Here is a 19,665-nt window from a genome sequence, read left to right as displayed (position 1 = left end):
GTGTGTGTGTGTGTGTGTGTGTGTGTGTGTGTGTGTGAGAGAGAGAAGAGCAGGTGAAGAGAGTGAGGCTCTAAACTCTAGTGGAATCCATCTTAGCTGGGCTCGAGTGGAATCCGCTCCTCTATCCTCATTTTCATATCACTTCTACTTCCTTTTTTTACATCTGGTAATCAGCGATCTGCCTTTGCCTCAACTTTTTTCTGTATTTTTTAGGGATGCACAGAATCTGCAACCAAATACTGAGTCCTACTCCCATCCTCAGTCCATTAAAACAGTAATCACCTTTAATGAAGTAAACAATGTCCACAGCCTCTAAAATAGTTAAATGTAACAACTTAATGTTGAATTCCCACGCTCTTTTCACTTCATAGGAAAGCACATTACTATCGCCAGATGAGTGACAATTTTGTTCGGCAATTTTTTGCTAACCAGTGAAGGCATGTTGGGCGGGTGAAATTAGAAAGCTATCATTAGCTAACCAGCAGCAGCCGGCCGTTCGGTCGCTCCGTTACCCTGTAGGGAGACTCATTTACCGAGAGAACGGCTGACAGCTCGGGAGAGGCACTGTCTGGTTAACACGAGTTTTAGCTGTGACCGTCTGAACCCCGTGAAAAAGCCCAATATTCGTCCAAGTCCGAATCCTGGATTCGTGCATCCCTAGTATTTTGTCTTTTTCTACAATCGAGATAACCTTATATCTCCCTCTGTCACCATTTCCAGAACTGAGATAGAAATTCTCACTTTTAACTTGACGTCCCTTCAGTTTTCAGATGATAAAATTGCTTTCAAGGAGGTTTCATTCAAATAGAGAAATATTCAGTTGTACTGTAGCATTTGCTCACAAAGTAACAAATCAGCAAATGTTGATTGCTTTTTCATCTTTGATTTCCTCTGAAAAACAACACTTATTGGCTTTCCTTCTTGACACACAATGTTATTTATCTGTCTTCCACTCTCATTCCGGCTAAGACTGAATGTCGAATCAGAACTGTTATTTAGGAGTTAAGGTTTACATGGTAATTGCAGCAATCTAATAAATGTTTTAGATGCTGGTCTTGAGAAAGGAGCAGTTTTGTGTTGGTACATTATCAAACTAAACAAATGCAATTTTGATTTCCGAATGATGAGGTTTCAATTAAATTAACTGGAATGTTAAGCAGCTAATTAATTATTTGCCAAGGTTCCTTTTAAAGAATAAATGGAAGTAAACCATTATCTCAATATTTCTAAATTATCATCAGACTAGGCAAGGTGTCTCATGTCCCCCCTCTTCACTGGCAATCAAATGGTTCTTACCCCAGTATATATCAAACTTTATGAAGTTCACCTTTTCACCTGGTCAATATCACTCACCCTTTGACACCCATGTCTCCACCTGCAGAAAAAACAGGTAGCAAATAATTTATAATAAACCTAAATGAGACTGTTAGTCATTGGCTGAGAAGCAGACATCTGTGTATGTGTGCTGGCTCGCTTTTGTGCATGCAGTCACTGTGGGGATAATTATTTAAAAGGGAAAGAAATTGGAGAAACAAAGAGAAAATGGTTGCAGAAATAGAGAGGGATGAGGGTATGGGGGAAGGAAATTGGGATATAGACAGCATTTGGCGAGGATAAATTGCATAATTAAAAAAAGAAAAGAAAAGTAGCCGGTGCATATTGATTGCGCGGATCCCGGGATAGGATTGTAACGGATAGGATTGTAACGGCCTGAGAGTGGAGCTGTCCCCAGGCCAGAGTGAGAGATAGCAAGGGCAGGGGGCAGGCTTAATGAGCTCCTGCGAATGAAAACCGCTGCTCATTAGACACACAATTATCTGTTTAATTTAGATGATGTGGAAAAGCATGATGACACCTATATCCATACATTAACTCCAGAAATGCAGATGTTGTCATGCTGCCACACAGACAGACTGCAGACACACACACACACACACACACGCTTGCTAACATGAGCAGTATTCTCATGCTACAAAAGAAGCATGAAATCCCACATGCAAAGATATCTACACACATAGACTTAGACACGTACTTTGTACAATTTTCTTCCTGTGAAAAAAAGAGAAAGTTGGCATGTTGTCTCCTAATTTGCTGTCACATCCATTTTTAGTACCACAGGGTATTTAGAAAGCCAAAAAAACATTATGCGTGCCACCTGGGGGGGGGGAAAGTGAAAGTAGAGAGACAGCGGGCTCCTGTCTAGCTGAGTCAATTTGGCTGCTGGTCCCCTCTCAGTGTGTTTGTTGACCTGTAGACCTACGGCGCTACATCCACCGATGAGTTTAGATTCACCATGCTGGCAAGAGTAAGCAATAGAGCACAAGCCAAATAAAGGGGTTTGTTGAGAGAGCGGAGGCGCGGAAGTTGAGATGTTTTATATAAAAACTTTTAGTCCAACTGCTCCAACAAGATACTGTGACTCAATATAAAAGTAGTTAGCAAAAGATTCAGCCTTTTAAAATATGTCTTGTTTTGTGGAATGCTGATGTTTAAAGGGGTGATAGAATGGTTGTATAGAGTATATCACGCTGTTTTATTTGGTGGAGGTTCATGATAGGGTATGTAACATTTGTTGGGCTAAAAATTTGTTTTAGCTGTTTTTTGGCCCTCACACCACCCTGCTAAATTGACTGGCTTGAAACGAGAGCTTTCTGCCTTATATGGTCTGTCATGAATATTTAAATAAGCTGCGCGCTGATTGGTTGGTGTGCAACGAGCTTTGCTGCGGCACAAAACATGACTAAAACATCCAAGGTGGCGATAGCATGGTTACCGTATGTTTGAGCCTGAATCAGAGGAAGGATCTGACATCGAGGAGCAACCTGCCAGTAAATTGGAAATGACTTCTTCAGACTGGTAAAGTTTGTAATTTAGCATTTACTTGCTTTTTCAACATTAGAGGTTTGTTGTCACACTAGTGTAATACTCCCACTTCAGTGTTGTAGCTAGATAACTTTGTATTGCCTTGTTTTTAGTATGTAAGCAACATAACTTATTAATTTGCACATGGACAAATATTTTACAACTTGTACCCTCGCAATTTCAGTCAAGATGTCCAGTTGGCAGAAAAGTTAGTGGCCAGTTCATAGAGCTGCTCTCAACGAAAGTCTCTTAGTCACATTGTAACATTTGTTACCGTATACTCTCCTGGTGAATAGTGATTGATTGTGATTATGAGTTACGTACATTCTTTACCACCCAGAAGTAATGTTATCTTACAACAGGACGTCCATTTAGCTGGACAGGAGCCTTTTTCTGTTCAGTTTGTATGCTACGTCTAATGTTATCTTGGAACTACTATCATGCAGATTAGATCATCTGACTATGAGATTATTACCTTCTTAACATGTAGTAATCTAATGTAGTATCTTACCTTGGCAGGTGTTCTTGTGGAAACTGTGCACACATGCCCCAGGAGAGAGAAAATATGTTGCCAATAAATACCTCAGTTAAATAAAACTAGAGATACATTAACTCAAGCTACTTTATGCTTTCTGCTCATTCAACATTATGAAATAACAACAGGCTCATTATGTTTGTTTTTACAGGTCAGAAGAATAAGAATGACCTAGATTCCTGAGGAGATAACCTGTATGGCTCACCATCCTGGCCTTCATCCGTGCCTCAATATATATTCTTTGCAAAATGCAATGAATATTTACAGAGTTGACCATGGCCAGTTGAGAATCAGATGGATGGAAAGGTGAAGCCAATTTGATACCACTGTTAGCAGTTCAAGTATCTAAATAAAATGTTTATAACAATACGCATTGATTATTGATTCAGCATTATTACAAAAACACAGTATTATCAAGACAACAAAATTACTTTATTTTGTTTCAAAACAATCATCATTACTCTTAAATCTAAAAAATGTGATTGTCCACTACACCCTGTTCTCTTTGTAGGCAATGCAGACACAGGGCTTATAGGACTTTTGTGAGCTGGTGCTGGGTTTTCTTGGTAGAAGTGTCCGTGCCGTGACCCCTCTTGTGTCGTGCAGCGTGGAGGGAGTTTCTGGATGTTTCAGGGCAGTATGTCGGGTTGGGTGCCTGTCGAGCTGAGCACACAGGTCCTGGGGCACAGGACTGCTTCCAGATAAGGAAGGGGGTCGTGGATGATCTCCTCAAACACCAGTCGCATCAGGTCTAAGACATAGCCTGTTGTGTGTGAAAAGTCATTTTAGCACCTATATCATTGCACATTCAGATTTGTTGTTTGCAGTGTGTGAAAAGTTATTTTGAGTGCCGATAAGATGCAATTTAGTATTTTTTGTTTGTAATAAAAAAAATATTTAAACTTACAAACTTTTGTCTCTGTCTTCACTTCTTTGACGGTGTAACCTCCCTGTTGGCCTTTGGGAACAGACGTCTGTACATTAGTTTCCCCTTGGCTGTCTTCCGTTGTGGCTGCAAGATACAATCAAACAAAAACATAAATATTGTAACATAACTGTATTACCTTTTACACACACCAAGCAAAATACTCCAGTTGACTCATAGCAAAAGCAGTTGCTAAACCTCTAAGCTGTGCCAAAGCAGGACTCTAACCAGTGTTGTTACAAGTGTCTTACAGTGGGAGCAGCTTAAATCTGAAATGATTTACATTTATATGGCCGGCCATTAGGCTTGATGTCTCTAGACCATGTTTGTGTCTCACTCCTTCACTGAACAAAACCAGTTTCTGCAGACAATTTGTCCCCCATTCACATTTGCCTTTTCTAAAGACTTGTTTTGTTGAATGACAAAGTTCATAGGGCGTGTACAAACCTGCAAAAGGCATCGTCAACACACAATCTAGCATTCAGTCATACCGTTGTATACAAACACATTCTGCCTATTGTCCAAATATTTTCACCAGCCCCCCCCCCCCCCACAAAAGGAAATGCAATTGATTGAGATCAGACCAATCAGTGATAATCCAGATGAATAGTTCTATTCCTACTTTAAATAATTCACCAATGTGTTGGTAATGGCTCACATATTTGATAAAAGTCACTCACTCATCATGATAACATTAGATAACACTGCTCTGCTAAATGCTACCCAGTCACAATGCTACACAAACACTATAAGACGTCTGGTTTGTAAGAATAATTAGAAAGGTTACCTTGTATGATATGTGCGGTCTTGATGTCTTATGAGACAGTTGTGTCCCCCGAGATGACACACTCGGAGCATCTGTTTGGCAAGCTGCATCTTTCGCGTCTTGTCCTTGTGACATAGCGTTGCTCTGAAATAAAAAAAACTGCAAATCAATACATTGCAGTCTATATACACACTGTTTTCACGAGATTGACTAGATATCATATGAAATGATAACGTTTCCAGTTCTGTTGTCGAAGCAAACGGGATAACAGAGCTAGCTAGCTAGCTGAGTAACGTTACAGCTTAGCGCTAGCTAGCAACCAAACGATCATGATTCTACTCAGCTGCAGTTAGCTTTCTTGCTGAAATACAATAAAAATGAACCTGACAAAGTGGACAAACATGCATGGTGAACTATAGATGGAGCTACATGACAACACGGGGTATTTATTCGAATGGAACAGTTAGGAAAATGAAACGTTAGCCCCTTTGCCATTACAGTTATCAACACACATTCAGCCTATGCTAGCTACAGGATACCTTAGCATTGCCAATGTTACTGTTAATGACGAAATCCTACTTACAGCTTGTGGTTGGGATGACCAGACAGTCGGAACAGCAACAGCAGCTTAGCAAATCCTGCTTTAAATGTCCAAAGTTTGAAAACTGTCTTTGGTGAAAACGTTCCCTGGGATCTCTTATAAACAGCAGCCGAGCCCGTCAAGTGGTTGCTTCTTGGGAAGGCTATGAGAAGTGTCAAGTTCCTTGTACAGCCTGGAACTCTGCATTTACGACCCTGGTTCATTGTCATATCCTGGGAAATATTCCAAACTTTCTTCTAGTAAATCCCGTCAGAGTACACAAGCAGCGTTCTCAGTCGGACATCTAACTGAGCTAACAGCTAGCTCCATTAGGAGTGGTCTCAGGTCAGTGGCCTGTGTGTAGATGTTGGGGCTGGACCGTTCTCCTTATACGGTAATGGGCGTGACAAAGCTAATGGTTCTGAGATCCTGAGTCATCTTTGGCTTTGTTGAGATTCGCCGTTTTCAGCGGCAGATTCAAAATGTGGGATTTTCAGAGGAAAGGCATGTCATGGGATTTAAAGCTTCTTTGTATGTCATTTACCCACCAAACTGTCGGATTCCCATAGACAGGGTAAAATCGGTTTTGCATTCTATCACCCCTTTAATTGTGTCTAGGCTCATATTAAGAATTGTAATTACAGGTATCATTTTTTAAATCACCGCGCATGGAGAACATTTCGGCAAGGTTTCATTTTAATGTCCTCTAAATCAACCCGTAAATCTAACTAAATATATATTCTGGGTAAGACAAATGTTTTGTTATGTGTAATATTTGTATTTTGCATTGTTGAAGTCTTCCAAAAATGTCACTTCCAGACCAGCAGTAGCTAGCTACAGCTACGTATGGATATATATTTCCTTAATGAAATCTGATTAAGTAAAGCGTTAAATCAAAGGAAATGAACAAGTTAGTATTCACTCTAGTGGTATTGGCATTTTCTTTTCATGTTATTTCAAACTTCTACTCCTCTACATAACTGGGCAATATTGTACTTTTTACTGCACTGCTAAATCTAACTGTATACTTTAGTTTCTATAAAATTAGGATTTATTTTTTATTTTTAAATGCATGGGTTCCCTTGCCAGTTCAGATAAAGCTCACAATACACCGGCATCAAATTGAATCAAAAAGTCATCTCTGCAAACTGTGTATAGCAGACTGAGGTTTTTAGTACTGCATTCAAAAGCCCTGTCTATGGAGCTCCATGTACATATGTGAGAGAAAGCGTGTGTGTGTGCGCGTGCGTGTGTGTGGGTGTGTGGAGCGCTGACCTTGCTGCAGGCCACTCCATGCCCTTGTGCTCAGTGCTGCCACCTTTTGACCGACACTAATGCCATTAAGCACTGCCATTGAAACAGGACACACACCTGGTATTGCTCCAATTCAGAATCCCCCCCAGAATCCCCCCACTGTACCTGTCTGGAATCTTGAAAGGAGGGACATGACAAGAGTGTCCCCTCCTGGCAACACAAATACCCACCCACACAGAAGGACACAAACACATACACGCATCAACTGTGGACTGCTTCCTCCATGCTTGATGAACCTGTCCCCTCGTGGGTGTACAGTACGTGTTTGTAGAGGAGGAAAAGATTTAGCAGGGGGGGGGGGGGGGGGGGGGGCTGTCAATATGTGCCTTAGGCTGAAAAGAATGCCAAAGACCAACATAGCAGATGGAATGAGAGACATTGGCTGCTCTCTTCACGGTATAGTGCCTTGATCATCGATCGAGAATAGCCCTGGGTCAACGCTGCCTCAAAGTCAGAGTTTTGTGTGTTAACAAATGCAACCTGCTTTGGAAGCTGACCTTTGCAATGTGGGGCTTAGATTGTGTGTACATTATTTTTCCTGTACGGAAATAAGAAATGATTGACATATACAAACTTTAAATGTGAGCTATCATGTCCTGCAGGTGCCAATACATCCCTGCCAGGCAAAGATCAATCTGAAGTCTTCAAGAGCAATGTAATAACTCAATCTCTCCAAGACTGGATCTATTTTGACTGTGTAAGGATGAAAGAAATGTCAATAGCATACTGAAAATGCTGCATTTCCCTATCTCCATACTGAGAAGTCTTTCAAATGTGCCTCCTCCTTTAAAGTGAGTTAGCAAGTCAGGTATACACCGTGACCCATACCTTGAAAAATGTAGACATAATGAACAATACTTGATGTGAGTAGGTAGACTTGTTTGTTGAGACACACAATTTGGATTCCAGCATTTGGATCCTGACATTTTAACTTGGTAAATAAGACCAATAATTAGCCTGCCTATCCACAACAGATTTTTGCTCTTTCACGGTGGCACCCAAGCAGCCATAAAGCCAGGGCCAAGTTCAGCTGAGCACAAATACCAGAGCAACAGGCAGGGGAAATAAGCAGTTGGAAATGCCTCTGTGCACTCTGCCTTTTTCCTCTCAGATGATTGATGGTGGACATTGTTCTGTGGCTTTTAGTCACAGGCTTGTAATTGCCTTTTGATATTGTTACAAATGACAAATTACTCTGTCCCATTACCAGTGCAGGAGATAAACAAAAGGGAGGCTTCAGCAGAGTAGGACGATAAGGCAATGTTTACAAAAGGAAAGCACCAACGCTCACATTCCAGTTATTTGGACAGAGTTATAAGACACACAGAGAAAGAGGTGAAGTTGATAGCATTGAGTTAGTTTGATACCTAAGGATGTAAATTATAGGGAGATTCATGTGTTCTATCTTTTCACACAGCTGCACTGACAGACTTAAATATTAAAAAATAAATGACTTCGGAGTAAGTATTATTTATAAGACACATATGATGAGAAGACAAATACAGCATCCGTCACCCAATCACCCACTCAAAAAATCTAATCTGTCCTTGCTGCAGAGCACTATATATATTTTTTTATATTTGCATTACCAATCCCTGTGCAGCATATCCAGCACCCTCAAGGAGTTATATTAATGGTCCCTGTGTCAGGGCTTGTGTAAGTAATGTCCTGGAAAGTCAATCGCTGCTCGATGTGCGTCCTGTCCCCTAACGAGACACCTCCCATCCCCAGCCACCACTCTTCTCACCCCATCTACTCCCCAACACACCACCCCCCCACCTCAGCCAACCACACCAACGGGGTAAGCAATGCTAATCATCCATTACTTATCTGATCCATTGCTTATCGAGGTGTGCCATTGTGATGGGTGACAGATGAAGTGTGTGTGTGTGTGTGTGTGTGTGTGTGTGAGAGAGAGAGATGAAAATCTAATTCCCTGAGCCACAGAGATTGTTATCCCTATAATCACAAGCATGGACATGATCCGGTTGACACTGGTGACATGTCCCAGATATCACCTTCACAGACAGCCAGGACCCGGGGTAAAACACATCACACGTAATAAGAGCCTGTGTCACAATAATAGCCTGATGGTTAGGATGTTGATCGCCTCTCTTGAATTGTCTGTCATTACATCATAGCTCTTACTTGAGGCATGTACCAATAGTCAGTCAAGACAAGTCCAAGTCAGGTTGCAAGTCTTCATAATCAAACGACTAGCTTTTTTTGCAGAGATATGTACAGTGTGTTTTACAAGGTACTTTGAATGCCTGGGTGTAGTTAAATGTTCAAGGTGTGTATCTACAGCCATCCATTCTGTCAAAACCTGAGGCCCAGTTTTTGCTTTCAGGTCTCAAGTTGAGTCTTATGCACCCTAAGTCTTAAGACTCCCAGCAGCTTAAATCTCATTTTTGTGGCTTTATTCTGGCACCAGTCCACGTCTCAAGTCCACAGCTCTGGCTTACGTCCCCGAAGGAGACACACTTACTCGGAGAATGTCCTTTCAGGCGCTCCTCTGTTATTTCAAACCACTCTGCTACCCAACCTCCTTCCTATGTCTCTCTCTATTCCCATCATTGCCATTTCTCCTCAAGATAAAAATAGATGAATCATGTGTGTGACCTACTGCTATATCAATACAACAAGGTAGAGCTGTAAACCTGCAGTGCGCTGAAGAAGTCTAGGATCTGTCTTGGATTCACCTCCAAAGACTCAAGACTTGACTTGGTACTTGCTTTCACAATAGCTGCACGATTTGAACTGATCTCAGTTGACTTCAGACCAAGGTCTTCACAATACCAGAATTTTAAACCTTGATCTAATACTAGTATATAAAAAGAATACTTGATCACACTGCAATAAATTCCTTTTTTTTATCAACTTGCACTCATTACTGGTGCAGAAAACCTGTAACGTAATTGTCATTATTATGACTGTTCTTCAATAGTACTTTTTCATCTCTAATGTTGCTTCTCTTGTAAACACAGGACCAGTTGATTTTTTTAACCTGTTTCATCTGTGCAGCCCTGGGTTGAAAATCTGATTGTAAATCAAAAGTATAATTATCGGTGATCGTATCATTTTACAAACATGGTATTGAAAGAGTATCGAAAATGTATCAAAGTAACCAATTTTACCTCAGACCTGGATTCCTACATAATGTCAAGCCAAGTTCTTACATAACAGCCCTGCAGTGTGGATGGATGGATAGCATTGGGGGCGGCAACGACAAACTATAAGCCCAACTTCAGGGAAACAAACAGCTTTTATCCAGACCATTAAAGTGAGATTTGAAGTTTGAAGAATGATATTTAAATTGTGTCCATCAATAGGGCAGGCTTTAAAGGAACATGCCACTGTTTGTTGAAATAGGGCTTATCACGGTCTCCCCTAGCTGTAGATAGGTGGGCCAACGCATTTTTTGTCTCAGTGCAGTGCAGTGTTCCTTTAAATCAAACACCGTCTCTGCTTATAAATACCCTTTTAACTTGTGTTTGTGTCTGTCGGGTGTCTTCTGCTCAATGACAACATAGATGTTCCGTAGGTGCGGATAATGAGTACCCAGTGATTTATTTTCTTTGCTTGCTTACTTCTTGAAGATGGCTCCACTCCATCCCCAGCATTTGTTTTGGCTAGAAGTTATTTAGTATCTTCCCATAAGCACAGCCGTTTGTTATTGCTCTGGGACTTTGCTTTGATTCATACAGCTGCAAGATGCTGAAAAACTTGTTTGCTAGTTGTAAAAAATAACAAAGCGTCTCTCAGAGGTAGCAAAGATCCCTGCAGAATACGTCCCAGCCTTAGTGACAGAGACAAGCTGGCGTGCGGTGAGTCTCTACACTCAAAACATGTTCCCTCTGTGCAGTGAGCTTCCCATCTAATTCCCACCCTTGCCCCTGGACATGGAAAACAACTTCCCTAATTGATAGGAACATGTCTTGTGATGCAGGCTGATGACTCAAAAGCAGTGTTTGGTGCATGAAGGTTATACTTTCCACAAGGGTTAGGGTTAGAATGTTGGTGGCTAGGGTAAGTTACCGATTGCATGTCTATTACCCAGTCAGAGTAATTTAGAGGTCCACACCAAGTATGTTTATGATAGTGGCTAAGGGAGGGAAACAGAAGCAAACCTCACATAAGAGTTGTGGGAGCACTAGTTAGAGGAAGCCATTTTGCATCCTACAGCCACCCCTGCTCTCCTGAATACTAATAAAAAGCCCCAACCACACACAGCAAAGCCAAGGGAACTGAGGATAAGGCTTGCAAGTAGAGTTTTTTTGTTTTTGGGGCATCAAAGCCAAGGTTATTTGTCATCTCATGAAGAGAGTTTCTCATTCTTAATTGATTCTGTCTGCGTTGGGCCCATAAGAACAATGATCTGTTGAGGGCGAAGAAGTCACTACAAGCATTCACTTTAATCTGGTAAAGCAATAAAAAAGGTTTAAGTGTTTTTCCTCACCGTATTTGCACAATAAATGTTTTTATAGATGCATCTTCACATTTGTTTACCTAAACATAGAAAGAGCTTCAAGGCTGTACACCTCTTTATTTATGTTGTCGTCACAGATGACAGGTGATAATAAAACAGGAATAAGTTAAGACACTAGGTAACACCTGTTAATTATGGAGTCTTATCTCTGAATGAAAATATCATCTAAGTACTTCTCATTTCATCTCATTTTTAATGTGAAATGCAAAACGACTGAAAGTTAATCAGAACCCCATGTTGTCCCCAGCCTGCTCTGCTTGTACTGACTTCCACTCACAAACACATAGGCACAGATATACAAACATACATAAGCACACGCGCACACGCGCACACACACACACACACACACACACACACACACACACACACGCCCATAACTTGTGTTTTGATAAATTTTGTGTGGAGCATGCTTTGTGATCTATTCTCCAGTGAATGCCATCTCTGAAGTGTTTAATCACTGATTATGCTGTCAGTCAGGAGCAGCTGGCTCATTGAGTTTGGTGACTGTGTGTGTGTGTGGGTGTGTGTGTCTGTGTATGAGAGAGACAGAGAAAAAGAGAGGGAGTGCCTGCGTGAGGGAATTTGTTGCGATAAGTACAAAGAGGTTGACAAATCATTGAGCAACAACACTGCAAAAATTCCTGTATGTATGTTTCTTTCTTTCCGTTACACAACCACATGCGTATGTACATGCAGCGAGGTATCAGGCTTGCATGCAAAATGAATAAACTGAATGTAAAAAGCAAGTCTCTTTTAATGCCATGTGAAATATATTCATATGGCCTTTAACAAACATCAGTGCTGTACAAATGATTTTTAGGCCACAAAATCAAGGCAAAGAAATGCCTGTTAACACGTTGAGTATAAAAGTAGATATAGCTGTACATACATGTTGTGTAGATACATCTAAATTGTACTCTGAATATAAATGTTCTTAACTGTTCCACAGTGCTGTGCAGGTTAACACCACGGGTAACCCTTCCACCTCCAATGAAGAGACAATTATAGACCTGTTATGAACTTCCTTTTGCAATTAACAGCAAATTAAATAATACACATCTTAGTTAGAAATCTGTGCTATGAACTAACTCTTTGATCTGCCTCGGGACATACCTCATGAGGAGATTTTTAACCGTATATGGAAAATCAGAACAACATTGTTTGGTGTATATTATGATTTTTCTTTTTTTCTTAACGTATTGTTAAACCTGTGTTTATCCTGTTGAGAAGTTGAAGTGAGACAGGCTAATTCTACATTCCGTTGTAAAGCAAAGAACTGTATAGTATTTGATGGAGCTCTCCCTGGTGCTGAATTCACCACCAAACCTACTGACTTTTGTAAGTTTAAAAAGGACTAAAGTCTAGATGATATATGGAAGAAGATGTTTGTGGGGTGGGGGGTTGCAGCGTTGCATAATTCAGGGTGGACGTTAGCGGGAGATTTGCTTTAAAAATGACAGACAGCAACAACACTGACACAAAAAGAGAAAGATGAAGAAGAGGAGGGAGGGAGGGAGCAACAGAGGAAGTGTGCATGTGTTAGAGTGTGGTTTTCTAGTAACAGTTGAGCCAGCGAGTGTGTGACCTCTGCCACAGTGAAGGCAGTACCGAGGGAATCGAGCAGATGGATGACTAGCTGGTGTCTCAGCACCTTTCTAGTACACTACTGGCATGCTTTGTCCATATGTCAGCATTAGGAATAGGAGGATGAGGAAGACCATTTGGGGAGGTGCAGAGGAAGCTTTACTGCATGCGCCCTTGCTGCTCTCCCTCTTTGGATAGATCATTGCATCAGAGGGACTCATAGATGGAAGATGAAGCAGTCAGAGTGTTTTCTCTCTGTATTTTTCGGGATCACATTCATGCCAATATTTGTAAAGATTTCAAATATATTTCAGGGATTAGCGTTAAGTTTTTTCTTCACATGCTAGGTTGAGCAAGTGAAAGAAAATTCTACTTGCCCAAAGTCACTTTGCTTTTCTTTTTTTTTTTTAACTGGCCCCTTTACTTTATATTTCGCAAAACGTAGTTGTTTCATCATCATCCTGCTGCCGGGGGTCTTCTACGTTTTTCAAGCCCTTAGCTAAGAGAGACGGATCCTACTCCTTTGCACATACCTTTCTAGTGCATGGAATACTAAACTATTAAAGTAATTTTTTGCATGATTTATAAATCATGTTTTATTGTTAAACACACATGTGGCACAGAGAACCCTTAGGATTAACTGGATCTGCCTTAGAGACCTTATCTATAGGCCAGTCAGCCTATCATCAATGTGTTTTTCTCACAAAAAGGCTGATGTATATTTGCTAGTATGTTAGATTCATAGTAAGACATTTTTATTTTTTTAAAAGAAAACGTTAAGAAAAATTACAATTATTTGAATCAAATCCGATCATTCAACCAGCATTCTCCAACGTGGGCAAGAAAACAATAACATTATTTAAGACAGGCTGAACGGAAATATAACAAGCTGGACGTGGTGTTTTAGTTGCCCCAGGCCATCGGGCATCCCTTATTCCTGAACCCTGTATTTATAGTTGCTTTGCAACACTGATACCTCAAAATGCTAGGATCTTACAACTGTAATGGGATGATAGAGGCACACAAATCAGAGCAGGGGAGCTACTGGAAAAGAAACTACATGGCAGAAATTGGAGTGCATTATTATAAATCCACCAAGGACGGTGCCTGAGCACAGTTGAGGGAAGTGTGCCTGCACTCAATTGCAAAATGAGCAAAGTTGGGTCCTGTCCATTTACAGTTGAGATCCATTTGCATGACCTGCAAGCCACAGTGCTTGACTCAATATTGCAGCTTTAAAACCAACAAATGTCAGACGGCATGCCATTCTATTGATGTTTTAGCTTTCATACTGAAGCACTAATCCATCATGGGACCATGAATAGGTTGGCTCCGCCATGTACCCAGGTTTATCAATGTAGCCAGCCGTACAGGCTGTGTTGGCAGAAAACTTGACAGATTTGAACACAGACAGAGCTGTCATGAAATGCTTTATTCATGCATTGTTTCTATTTTCATCAGACTGTGCAGCCATAACTCTGCGTTTTGAAATCACCCATATAAATACTTAAAGTTACTTCACCCACATGTCACACATGAAATCATTCAATCCAACAATCTATCGAGATATTATTCCTGAGCCAAAGCTGTGCCAATCACACTTTTCTGTCTTATATCTAGATGTCATCTTAGCAGTAAATAACGTGATGAACATGTATTTACTTCACTCACTACTGGCTGTGTTGATGACCAAACTGCTGTAGCTTTTTATATGAATAAAAGAGGCTCCTTGGTTCAATATCCACCTCAGCAGGTCAGAGGTACCTGTGAGGTTCAGTGTGCCTTAGGCTGTGCTGGGATTTTAGTGTCATTTTGTGTGTTGTATCTTTGGGATCTGTGTGTATTCCCTGGTTAAACATTTTCCTTGAGGCATACCATTTGAGTGTCTTGCTGTTTTATCACAATCATCTTCACACATGGAGCACAAAGAGATAATAGGAAATAGACAGGTCATTGTACTTTACAAACTCAACTGAGTCACCACTGCAACTGAACACACATGGGGAAAACTATTTTGTTTTAACATTCAAATTTATATCCAAATACTTTAATTTCCCTCCTTGAATTGTGAGCATTAATGTAAGTCAATTAGTGGGATGGCGGATATGTTTTTAAAAGTTTGAATCTGTTTTATTCATTGATTTGTTTTTACCACGTCCTGAAGCACAGAGTTTTGCTCTTGCTATGATTCACAGTTGCCACCTCACCTGCATTAATTAAAGGGTGAGTCAGTAAGTTTAGGGGCAGCTAGGTTAAGTTATATTAATCACACATGGAGCAAGCCGGCACTACACATTTAGTCATGTTACTCTGAGGGAGGGTGGTGATGGCAGTTTAAGGATTGTACAAATGGGTAGCAGCAGAACCCCGAAGAAATGCTGAGTCACAGCAGGTCTGATGATCACTCGCTGTGCAAAAAAACAAATGCACCACCAAGCTCATCTTACTTCGTAAGGGACCCTTCAACCTGAACTAAAATACTCTTGCAGCAAATTAAAACGAGAAAGTGTGCCGTGTACTTATGCCTCACTTGCTTTGTTCTGTGTGTGTGTGTGTGCGCGTGCGTGCGTGTTTTGTTTCTTTAAAGAGAACAATTGGTTGAATTGGTTGGTGAAAAACATGCACATAGATTCTACTGAGTGGGCCATGGCATTTCGATGACTCTGATGACACTACCTAATTGAGCCACTGGGGCCAGCCAGTGTACACTAGGTTACGCCCACGCAGACACAATGGGTCAATCCACCAAGTATATGCTCTTTGCTTGAGTGAGAATAGGATTTAAAGGTGCTTTAAGGTACTATACCCAGTGCCATTGAATGAGGGCTCAGTAGATTTATGAGGGTACAGCCTGATGCCAACTGCAGGTTCTCATGATGGGTCAAAACATCATTACTGAGCTTCCACACAAATGCGACCCAACTTTTAGCAACTTTAGCTTATTGTTCTACACATTTCTGTTCAACACACTAATCAGTAATCAGTTATTTTGTTCACTAAAAAATTTTATTTAAAGTAATTTAAATAATTCATAAAGCAAGCTTTTTAAAGGTGAGGGTTGTGTGTTTTTCTCTGTTTCATACATTTTGATCACCATTTATTATTACCACCTTAGGTTCTGGGGAATTGTAATGCACAATTTTTACTGTTCGGACATTATATACATGGTTTTGTTGTTAGTTTACGACCTAGCCCAAATGACATAGTTCTAATGTTTGAATAATACAATCATTGGAAAGTTATTGATAGTTTGTATAGTGATTTATAGATATTGGAGAAATGTCCTTAAAGTTACCATCTCAAAGATCTCTGCTTCATTCTCACTGGCGGCACCTGTGGGGATAAGCAGTAATTGCAAGTGTGTTTTTGGATCTCACGCTCAGAGATGCAAACAGTATGGCTTGTTGTGTTAACGCCGCCTACCCTATCTGGAGGACCAATCACTGCTGGGTGATGGGAAAAGCGTCACTAACTTTGCTCTGCTTGTAATTTTGTTTCCGGGAATGTCTCCACAGACAGTCAGTTCTTAATATGGCAAATGAATGGGCTTTTATCGGTGTGCCATAGGCTCAATAACCGGCGTGTTATCTCATTCCACGAAAGATACTGACTGAGCAGCCTTATTTAAATGAAAAATCTTTGAGATCATCAAATTAATGTTGTGATATTGGTTTCATTTCCAAGCCCCATTCAAGGATCCATACACTGTACTTTATCATCACCACCTCATCGTCATTAAAATTTATATTTGTAACAATGGACTACATTTAACATTGCAGCATGCCATAAATCACGCAAATTCTTACTGATTTCTACCTCAGACCATCCCTATCGCTCACTTTTTGGGCTGGTGTTCACCAGTTTTGTCTGTCTCTATGTCTCACTTTCCCCCTCTCTGTTTCTGTGTCTTTCTCCTGTTTCCACCCCTCTGCTTTGGATCAATGTTTCCAGCAGCAAAACCCATCTTATTGACATTTGTGTGCGCTCAGAGTAACAGAACACTGATCAGAAAATAGTCATCCTTCGGACTAGAGCCTGCGATATGAATAGAGTTGTCAGTTTGAAACTTCACATAGCTATTACAGTTACAGTGTTGTGTTTCACACTTGCATTAATATGATCAGTAAATTGCCTGTCACAGTTACTTGAGTTCTTCTAGCTTATTTAAAGATAAGCACTTTTTCACTTCTCCAGGGCTATTTGGACTAATGGATATTGAGCGTGTTAATATTTTTCTGCTCATTCCAGTGCGTTTACATGTTGCCGAGTCAGCCCTTTATGGTAATGAGAATGAGGGCGGTCCGAGAGTCTTGGAGACTTTTAAAACTAAAAACCTCTCAACTGACAGGATGAAGTCTACCTCTGTTTTTTATCTTTCCTTTTATATGTAGTTTTTATTTTTTTATTTTTACCTGGCACCTACTGGCACTGCTGTAATGATGTCCTTCTCAAAGCAGGTCGGCACAAACACATTTTGGCCTGTCACTCAATCCCCCACCTTTCTTCTTGGACACACAAACAGAGGTAAATATGCTGTCCATTGTGGCTTTTTATCAGATGTTGGAGCCTGTAATGTTGGGAATGCAAGTTGGGAAAAGTGACAGGTAAAGTGTGGAAAAGTGTCAGTAAACACACAGGGTGAGATGACATTGACATTGTGACTGTCAACCACACCAATAAGACTGAGAATGGTGTTCCACTTACAAAGTCTAATGACCCACTGAGGAAACTCAGAAATGGAGGAGAGGATGTGAGAGTTATGGAAGAGACTGCAATCTCACTCCAGCTAAATGGCCTTGTAGAAATATTGCTTTTGTTAACCTTTGTTGCATATTTGCATGGATACGGACCCAGCCACAATGTTGGTTTACAATAACTTCCGGGTAGAAAACCCCTGAATCCAGTGGTGGTATGGTTTTATCAGCGCTGAGCAAATGGGGACGAGAAACAACTGGATACACCATCTCCTTCATCTAGAATGCACGTTGGATGCTTTCTTGCGTTCTAACGTAATGTTAGGTTTGAGACCTTATTTACTTGTTGGGCCACAGAATAAAGAAAATGACACCACCCAAACTAGTCGTCAGTCCGACTGGCGGTGACATGTTGCTGTGCGTAACACTAGATTTGGTTTATACAAGATGCTGGCAAAGCAACACAGGACAGAAAATAAACAATAGGCTGAAACTTCAGATAGGTTGGACCACCATGTTTGACTATTTATCTTTTAAACATTAGTTATATCTGAAAATTTCAACAAAAATAAACAAGTTAACTCCTATGTCTACCCGGAAATATAATGATAAATAGAAGTAGAATAATGTATGCTTGGGCGCCTTGATAGCTCACCTGGGAAAGTGAGTGCTCATGTATAGAGGTTTAACTCCTCGTCAAAGTGGCTAGGGGTTCGACTCCGACCTGTGGCCCTTTGCTGCATGTCACTCCCCCTCTCTCTCCCCTTTCATGTGTTTGTTGTCATATTCAAATAAAGGCCTAAAATGCCAAAAAATAATCTTTAAAAAAAGAATAATGTATGCTTTTAATAGTGGTGGAATGTAACTAATTACATTTACTGAAGTACTGTGCAATTTGAGATACTTTTACCAGAGTATTTTAGTATTTTTAGTATTTTGTTTTTTTATTTTAGTATTTTGTAGTGGCGTTCTACTCCACTACATTTATGTTAAAGCTTTACATCAGCTTTAATTTGCAGATCTGGAGTAGAAATGCAAAACATAAATCAACAAATAAATTGTGTTGTTAAGCATATTAAGTAGTTAAAGTTAACTCTACTTCAACCAGCTGCAACATTAAAGTTAAAAACACGTCAATAAATATAATTCAGTAATATCATATGCATTATTCTGACATGGTCATTCTGCATCAGCACTTTTACTTTTGGTGGTAGGCAGTATCTTTTTGGCATCATTGTGCAAACATTCCAAAATAATCTTTCACCATAATGTAATTAAAGTCATCTGAGAGAAAACTTCTGCACCACCTCTTGGCTCTCTTTGTAGACTTTAAAAAAATCTAGCCTTGATGGGAGACTTTGGTTAGTCACAGGTCATTTCAGAGAGAGTGTTCCTATTGGCTGTTCTGTACAGTACATGCGTTGCCCGTGCGACAGAGAGGGGAGGGCTGCAGGAAGAGGTCTCACTCTACTTTAAATTCTGTTGGGGTTTTTGCATTCTACCCACGCAGCTTTAAGTAGACTGTGATACTAATATGCTTACATTTGGTTTTTTATTATGATTGTGAATGCAGGGCTTTTACTTATAATAGAGCATTTTTAACAGTAGTATTGCAACTTTTACTTAAAAGATCTGTATCTTTCCACCAGTGGTCAATAGTAGTTGAACATTGGTCAAGTTGAGAGAACTGTTGTGCAAAATCTGTAATTTAGTTGGTTTTGTTCTTCATTGTCAAAAGAACAATATATCATCATTCCACCATCCTTGTTACTAGAGACCCACCATTTCAGTGTTTCAAATACTGTATAAAAGAAATTAAGTAATGTCATCCTTGAGCTTCAGAAATCCAGGGTGTCGATTTTGTAGCAAACGGCTAAAAAGACACCCTCACTCTCTCGCTTCCCAAGATTTCTTTT

The 19,665-nt window shown here is 40.3% G+C and overlaps 1 protein-coding gene and 2 long non-coding RNA genes across 8 annotated transcripts in view; 2 read left to right on the top strand and 1 right to left on the bottom strand.

Moving 5' to 3' along the window:
* nrxn2b (neurexin 2b) overlaps positions 1-19,665 on the top strand; it is a 743,906-nt gene that overhangs the window by 450,977 nt on the left and 273,264 nt on the right. The window lies entirely within an intron of this gene.
* On the top strand, positions 2,760-4,001 carry LOC116707228 (uncharacterized). Its single transcript, XR_004336427.1, has 3 exons — positions 2,760-2,856; positions 3,549-3,703; positions 3,909-4,001. It is a non-coding gene; the product is annotated as an uncharacterized LOC116707228 (long non-coding RNA).
* On the bottom strand, positions 4,384-5,808 carry LOC116707232 (uncharacterized). Its single transcript, XR_004336431.1, has 3 exons — positions 5,672-5,808; positions 5,110-5,232; positions 4,384-4,409 (listed from the first exon to the last, which is right to left on the bottom strand). It is a non-coding gene; the product is annotated as an uncharacterized LOC116707232 (long non-coding RNA).

This window comes from Etheostoma spectabile, chromosome 19 (assembly GCF_008692095.1).
Source record: "Etheostoma spectabile isolate EspeVRDwgs_2016 chromosome 19, UIUC_Espe_1.0, whole genome shotgun sequence".
Taxonomy (NCBI): Eukaryota; Metazoa; Chordata; class Actinopteri; order Perciformes; family Percidae; genus Etheostoma; species Etheostoma spectabile.
This window is presented reverse-complemented; position numbering and strand designations above follow the sequence as displayed.